This window comes from Oncorhynchus clarkii, chromosome 15 (assembly GCF_045791955.1).
Source record: "Oncorhynchus clarkii lewisi isolate Uvic-CL-2024 chromosome 15, UVic_Ocla_1.0, whole genome shotgun sequence".
NCBI lineage: Eukaryota > Metazoa > Chordata > Actinopteri > Salmoniformes > Salmonidae > Oncorhynchus > Oncorhynchus clarkii.
In genome coordinates this window covers 5,009,527-5,018,418 of record NC_092161.1, presented here as the reverse complement: position 1 = coordinate 5,018,418, position 8,892 = coordinate 5,009,527, and positions in this window count along the sequence as shown.

Sequence of the window (8,892 nt, the reverse complement as noted above, 5' to 3'; positions counted from 1 at the left end):
TAACAGCTTTTCCATACGGCACAACAATGGTGTGTTTAGAATGTCTAGTAACAGCTTTTCCATATGGAACAACAATGGTGTGTTTAGAATGTCTAATAACAGCTTTTCCACATGCCACAACAATGGTGTGTTTAGAATGTCTAATAACAGCTTTTTCACATGCCACAACAATGGTGTGTTTAGAATGTCTAGTAACAGCTTTTCCACATGCCACAACAATGGTGTGTTTAGAATGTCTAGGACCAGCTTTTCCATACGGAACAACAATGGTGTGTTTAGAATGTCTAGTAACAGCTTTTCCATACGGAACAACAATGGTGTGTTTAGAATGTCTAGTAACAGCTTTTCCATACGGAACAACAATGGTGTGTTTAGAATGTCTAGTAACAGCTTTTCCATACGGAACAACAATGGTGTGTTTAGAGTGTCTAGTAACAGCTTTTCCATACGGAACAAAAATGGTGTGTTTAGAATGTCTAGTAACAGCTTTTCCATACGAACAACAATGGTGTGTTTAGAATGTCTAGTAACAGCTTTTCCATACGGAACAACAATGGTGTGTTTAGAATGTCTAGTAACAGCTTTTCCACATGCCACAACAATGGTGTGTTTAGAATGTCTAGTAACAGCTTTTCCATACGGAACAACAATGGTGTGTTTAGAATGTCTAGTAACAACTTTTCCATACGGAACAACAATGGTGTGTTTAGAATGTCTAGTAACAGCTTTTCCACATGCCACAACAATGGTGTGTTTAGAATGTCTAGTAACAGCTTTTCCATACGCCACAACAATGGTGTGTTTAGAATGTCTAGTAACAGCTTTTCCACATGCCACAACAATGGTGTGTTTAGAATGTCTAGTAACAGCTTTTCCATACGGAACAACAATGGTGTGTTTAGAGTGTCTAGTAACAGCTTTTCCATACGGAACAAAAATGGTGTGTTTAGAATGTCTAGTAACAGCTTTTCCATACGGAACAACAATGGTGTGTTTAGAATGTCTAGTAACAGCTTTTCCATACGGAACAACAATGGTGTGTTTAGAATGTCTAGTAACAGCTTTTCCACATGCCACAACAATGGTGTGTTTAGAATGTCTAGTAACAGCTTTTCCATACGGAACAACAATGGTGTGTTTAGAATGTCTAGTAACAACTTTTCCATACGGAACAACAATGGTGTGTTTAGAATGTCTAGTAACAGCTTTTCCACATGCCACAACAATGGTGTGTTTAGAATGTCTAGTAACAGCTTTTCCATACGCCACAACAATGGTGTGTTTAGAATGTCTAGTAACAGCTTTTCCACATGCCACAACAATGGTGTGTTTAGAATGTCTAGTAACAGCTTTTCCACATGAAACAACAATGGTGTGTTTAGAATGTCTAGTAACAGCTTTTCCATATGGAACAGCAATGGTGTGTTTAGAATGTCTAGTAACAGCTTTTCCATACGGAACAACAATGGTGTGTTTAGAATGTCTAGTAACAGCTTTTCCACATGCCACAACAATGGTGTGTTTAGAATGTCTAGTAACAGCTTTTCCATACGGCACAACAATGGTGTGTTTAGAATGTCTAGTAACAGCTTTTCCATTACGGCACAACAATGGTGTGTTTAGAATGTCTAGTAACAGCTTTTCCATTACGGCACAACAATGGTGTGTTTAGAATGTCTAGTAACAGCTTTTCCACATGCCACGACAATGGTGTGTTTAGAATGTCTAGTAACAGCTTTTCCATACGGAACAACAATGGTGTGTTTAGAATGTCTAGTAACAGCTTTTCCACATGCCACAACAATGGTGTGTTTAGAATGTCTAGTAACAGCTTTTCCATACGGAACAACAATGGTGTGTTTAGAATATCTAATAACAGCTTTTCCATACGGAACAACAATGGTGTGTTTAGAATGTCTAGTAACAGCTTTTCCACATGCCACAACAATGGTGTGTTTAGAATGTCTAGTAACAGCTTTTCCATACGCCACAACAATGGTGTGTTTAGAATGTCTAGTAACAGCTTTTCCACATGCCACAACAATGGTGTGTTTAGAATGTCTAGTAACAGCTTTTCCACATGAAACAACAATGGTGTGTTTAGAATGTCTAGTAACAGCTTTTCCATATGGAACTGCAATGGTGTGTTTAGAATGTCTATGTAACGGTTTTCTTGATGAGAAGGAGAGTCGGACCAAAATGCGGCGTGTAGATTGCGATCCATGTTTATTGTGACTATAGCAACACGAATCTAAATACAAACAGTGCAAAATAATAAACGTAATGAAAACCGAAACAGCCTAAACTGGTGCAAACTAACACTAAGGACAGGAAACAATCACCCACAAAACACACAGTGAAACCCAGGCTACCTAAATATGGTTCCCAATCAGAGACAATGACGAACACCTGCCTCTGATTGAGAACCATATCAGGCCGAACATAGAACTGGACAAACTAGACATGTAACATAGAATGCCCACTCAGATCACACCCTGACCAACCAAAACATAGAAATATACAAAGTAAACTATGGTCAGGGTGTGACAGTACCCCCCCCCCCAAGGTGCGGACTCCGGCCGCAAAACCTGAACCTATAGGGGAGGGTCTGGGTGGGCATCTGTCCGCGGTGGCGGCTCTGGCGCTGGACGTGGACCCCACTCCATAATAGTCTTGGTCCACCTCCTTAGCGTCCCTAGATAGGTGACCCTCCTTAATGACAGCTCGGGACAGAGGGTCAGCTCGAGACAGAAGGACAGCTCGGGACAGAGGTAGCTCGGGACTGATGGGTAGCTCAGCACTGAGAGGAAGCTCAGCACTGAGAGGAAGCTCAGGCAGGTAGTTGGATCCGGCAGATCCTGGCTGGCTGGCGGTTCTGGCAGATCCTGGCTGACTGGCAAATCTGGCAGATCCTGGCTGACTGGCAGATCTGGCAGATCCTGGCTGACTGGCAGATCTGGCAGAGTTTGGCTGACTGGCAGATCTGGCAGAGTCTGGCTGACTGGCAGATCTGGCAGAGTCTGGCTGACTGGCAGATCTGGCAGAGTCTGGTCGACTGGCAGATCTGGCAGAGTCTGGTCGACTGGCAGATCTGGAAGAGTCTGGTCGACTGGCAGATCTGGAAGAGACTGGTTGTCTGGCAGATCTGGAAGAGTCTGGTTGTCTGGCAGATCTGGAAGAGTCTGGTTGTCTGGCAGATCTGGAAGAGTCTGGTTGATTGGCAGCTCTGGCTGCTCCATGCTGACTGGCTGCTCCATGCTGACTGGCAGCTCTGGCTGCTCCATGCTGACTGGCTGCTCTGGCTGCTCCATGCTGACTGGCTGCTCCATGCTGACTGGCTGCTCCGTGCTGACTGGCAGCTCTGGCTGCTCCATGCTGACTGGCTGCTCCATGCTGACTGGCAGCTCTGGCTGCTCCATGCTGACTGGCTGCTCTGGCTGCTCCATGCTGACTGGCGGCCCTGGCTGCTCCATGCTGACTGGCGGCCCTGGCTGCTCCATGCTGACTGGCGGCCCTGGCTGCTCCATGCTGACTGGCGGCCCTGGCGGCTCCATGCTAACTGGCAGCTCTGGCGGCTCCTTGCAGACTGGCAGCTCTGGCGGCTCCTTGCAGACTGGCAGCTTTGGCGGCATCCTGCAGACAGGCAGCTCTGGCGGCTCCTTGCAGACAGGCAGCTCCTTGCAGACTGGCAGCTCTATGCAGACTGGCAGCTCCTTGCAGACTGGCAGCTTCTTGCAGACTGGCAGCTCCTTGCAGACTGGCAGCTCTATGCAGACTGGCAGCTCCTTGCAAACTGGCAGCTCCTTGCAGACTGGCAGCTCCTTGCAGACTGGCAGCTCCTTGCAGACTGGCAGCTCTATGCAGACTGGCAGCTCTGAACAGGCGGGAGACTCCGGCAGCGCTGAAGAGAAGGAAAGCTCTGACAGCGCTAAACAGGCGGGAGACTCCGACAGCGCTGTAGAGGCGGAAAGCTCTGACAGCGCTAAACAGGCGGGAGACTCCGACAGCGCTGGAGAGGAGGAGGGCTCCGACAGCGCTGGACAGGCGAGGCGCACTGTAGGCCTGATGCGTGGTGCTGGCACTGGTGGTACTGGGCCCAGGACACGCACAGGAAGCCTGGTGCGGGGAGCTGCTACCGGAGGGCTGGGGTGTGGAGGTGGTACTGGGTAGACCGGACCGTGCAGGCGCACTGGAGCTCTTGAGCACCGAGCCTGCCCAACCTTACCTGGTTGAATGCTCACGGACGCCCTGCCAGTGCGGCGAGGTGGAATAGCCCGCACTGGGCTATGCAGGCGAACCGGAGACACTGAGCGCAAGGCTGGTGCCGGCTTCATGGCATTAGGCTCGACGCTCAATCTAGCCCGGCCGACACGCGGAGCTGGAATATACCGCACCGGGCTATGCACCCGCACTGGAGACACCGTGCGCACCACTGCATAACACGGTGCCTGTCCGGTCTCTCTAGCCCCCCGGTAAGCACAGGGAGTCTGCCCAGGTCTCCTACCTGGCGTAGCCATACTCCCTGTTAGCCCCCCCCCAAGAAATTTTTGTGGCTGCCTCTCGGGCTTCCATCCGCGTCGCCGTGCTGCCTTCTCATACCAGCGCCTCTCTGCTTTCACCGCCTCCATTCTACGATAACCTTCCTCGCACTGCTCCAGCGAATCCCAGGCGGGCTCCGGCACTCTCCCTGGGTCGGCCGCCCACCTGTCGATCTCCTCCCAAGTAGTATAGTCCATACTCCTGCTGTCCATAACGTCCTCCCATGTCCATTCCTCTTTACGCTGCTGTTGCTGCCTGTTGACACGCTGCTTGGTCCGTTGGTGGTGGGTGATTCTGTAACGGTTTTCTTGATGAGAAGGAGAGTCGGACCAAAATGCGGCGTGTAGATTGCGATCCATGTTTATTGTGACTATAGCAACACAAATCTAAATACAAACAGTGCAAAATAATAAACGTAATGAAAACCGAAACAGCCTAAACTGGTGCAAACTAACACTAAGGACAGGAAACAATCACCCACAAAACACACAGTGAAACCCAGGCTACCTAAATATGGTTCCCAATCAGAGACAATGACGAACACCTGCCTCTGATTGAGAACCATATCAGGCCGAACATAGAACTGGACAAACTAGACATGTAACATAGAATGCCCACTCAGATCACACCCTGACCAACCAAAACATAGAAATATACAAAGTAAACTATGGTCAGGGTGTGACAGTCTAGTAACAGCTTTTCCATACGGAACAACAATGGTGTGTTTAGAATGTCTAGTAACAGCTTTTCCACATGCCACAACAATGGTGTGTTTAGAATGTCTAGTAACAGCTTTTCCATACGGCACAACAATGGTGTGTTTAGAATGTCTAGTAACAGCTTTTCCATTACGGCACAACAATGGTGTGTTTAGAATGTCTAGTAACAGCTTTTCCATTACGGCACAACAATGGTGTGTTTAGAATGTCTAGTAACAGCTTTTCCATACGGAACAACAATGGTGTGTTTAGAATGTCTAGTAACAGCTTTTCCACATGAAACAACAATGGTGTGTTTAGAATGTCTAGTAACAGCTTTTCCATATGGAACAACAATGGTGTGTTTAGAATGTCTAGTAACAGCTTTTCCACATGAAACAACAATGGTGTGTTTAGAATGTCTAGTAACAGCTTTTCCACATGCCACAACAATGGTGTGTTTAGTTCATGTTTTTCATGACAACGTTCTGGAAGAATTCTGACGCAATTTAGAATTCGAATTTCAAGAACAACAACAATACACAATTCTTTTTGCGATGTGCTGTGGTCATTCCCTTGTGAAAAGGAATTGTCAAAGCAGGATCGTGTCATTCATAGGGGCCAGAGAGGACTCGGTAATGAGAGAGTAAAATAATGACATGGAAAATATCAGCCTTTCAAGATTCAATCAAACTGTGTTTGCTTCAGTTGCATCCCATTAATGAGATGAAAGAAACTGCTTTAGGAAACTACCCGAACGGACAAACTTATTTTTTGTTGTTGCAATTCACTAACAAGTTTCCACTCACAGTTTTTATACCAGTAAAGTCATTCAAAAACTCTAATGGAAACAGGAAGTTTTGGTAAAATTTCCAAGAGTGTTGTTGATAATCCAGGTGCTTCCAGATGCTTTTTTTGGCAAACTTGAGTCATCTTTTGGATGACATGGGTCCCATTATGCCTGGAGAAAACCAAACACTGCATTCCACAGTAAGAACCTCATACCAGCGGTCAAGCATGGTGGTGGTAGTGTGATGGTTCGGGGATGATTTACTGCCTCAGGACCTGGACGACTTGCCTTAATAGAAGGAACCATGAAATCTGCTCTGTATCAGAGAAATCTAGAGGAGAATGTCAGGCCGTCCGTCTGTGAGCTGAAGCTGAGGTACAGCTAGGACATGCAGCAAGACAATGATCCAAAACACACAATTAAAAAGCAAAACATTTTAAGTTTGGTCAAAGTCCAGACCTAATCCCAATTGAGATGTTGTGACATGAAATGAGCATGCTGGGAAACCCACATCTGTTTCTGAGCAGTTCAAGAGTGGGTCAACAGCGATGCGACAGACTGATCAACAGCACCAGGACTGATTGAGCTGTATCACCACCTGGTACGGCAACTGCACAGCGCACAACTCTCCAGAGGGTGGTGTTGTCTGCACACACATCGCCGGGGGCAAACTACCTAAAAACAACCTGTCCTCCAGGACACCTACAGCACCCGATGTCACAGGAAGGCCAAAAAGATCATCAAGGACAACAACCACCCGAGCCAGTGCCTGTTCACCCTGCTATCATCCAGAAGGTGAGGTCAGTACAGGTACATCAAAGCTGGGACCGAGAGACTGAAAAACAGCTTCTATCTAGAGGCCATCAGACTGTTAATAAACAGCTTCTATCTCATAGACCATCAGACTGAAAAACAGCTTCTATCTCAAGGCCATCAGACTGTTAAATAGCTTCTAGAGGCCATCAGACTGGTAAACAGCTTCTATCTCAAGGCCATCAGACTGTTAAATAGCCATCACTAGCACAGAGAGGCTGCTGCCAACATACAGACTTGAAATCATTGGTCACTTTAATAAATGGATCACTAGTCACTTTAATAATGCTACTTTATATAATGTTTAAATATCTTACATTACTCTTCTCATGTGTATATACTGTATTTTATACCATACTGAATAGTTGTATGTATATATTGTTATTCCATCCCTTTACTTAGATTTGTGTGTATAAGGTATTTGTTGGGGAATTGTTAGATATTACATGTTAGATATTACTGCAATGTCGGAACTAGAATGCACAAGCATTTCGCTACACTCGCAATAACATCTGCTAACTATGTGTATGTGACCAATAACATTTGATTTGATTTGATTTGACAAGGCTCCTGGAAGACTGGTCTACGGACAGAATGTATGACTAAAATGTCAAACTTTCTGGACGACGTGAACAAATTGTTTGTCGGCATAATTTTACCAAAACTTCCTGTTTCCATCACCTGATCAACAACTACAGGAAGTGTTTGGTTGGAGTCATTGCAGCTAAAGGTGGACTGATCAACAAATACAGGAAGTGTTTGGTTGGAGTCATTGCAGCTAAAGGTGGACTGATCAACAACTACAGGAAGTGTTTGGTTGGAATCGTTGCAGCTAAAGGTGGACTGATCAACAACTACAGGAAGTGTTTGGTTGGAGTCATTGCAGCTAAAGGTGGACTGATCAACTACAGGAAGTGTTTGGTTGGAGTCATTGCAGCTAAAGGTGGACTGATCAACTACAGGAAGTGTTTGGTTGTAGTCATTGCAGCTAAAGGTGGACTGATCAACAACTACAGGAAGTGTTTGGTTGGAGTCATTGCAGCTAAAGGTGGACTGATCAACTACAGGAAGTGTTTGGTTGGAGTCATTGCAGCTAAAGGTGTAAGGGGGCAATTCCTTTTTCTACACAGGGTGTTGCATAAAATGTGTTAACTTCTTAAGGTATAGGGGGCAGCATTTTCCCTTTTGGATAAATAGCGTGCCCAATTTCAACTTGCTGCTACTCATGCCAGGAATATAAGAAATGCAAATTATTCAAAGATTATTAGTAGATTTGGATAGAAAACACTCCGAAGTTTCTAAAACTGTTTGAATCATGTCTGTGAGTATAACAGAATTTGTGTAGCAGGCAAAACCCCGAGGACTAACCGTTCAGAATTTTATTTTTGAGGCCTCTGTCTGTTCAGTGAATTCTCATTGGCAAACGATATTTCTTAGGAACTTCTTTTCAGTTCCTACCGCTTCCACTGGATGTCACCAGTCTTTGGAATTTGGTTGAGGTTATTCATTTGTGCAATTAAGAAGTAATTGCCATCCTGGAAAAGGGTAAGGCTGTTGAGAGTTGGCCAAGACATGAAAAGTAGCGTTAGTTTCCTCTCGTCCTCTATTGAAAACAGATCTGTCTTCAATTTGATTATTAACGTTTAAAAATACCTAAAGTTGTATTACAAAAGTAGTTTGAAATATTTTGGCATAATTTATAGGCAACCTTTGAAATATTTTGTAGTGACGCATTTTGGATGCTGTTTTTTTCTGGATCAAAACAGCGCCAAATAAATTGCCATTTTGGATTTTATATGTTCGGAATTAATTGAACAAAAGGACCAATTGTGATGTTTATGGGACATATTGGAGTGCCAACAGAAGAAGCTCGTCAAAGGTAAGGCCTGTTTTATATTTTATTTCTGCGTTTTGTGTAGCGCCTGCAGGGTTGAAATATGCTACCCACTTTGTTTACTATTGTGTTGTCATCAGATAATAGTTTCTTATGCTTTCACCGAAAAGCCATTTTAAAATCTGACATGTTGGCTGGATTTACAACGAGTGTAGCTT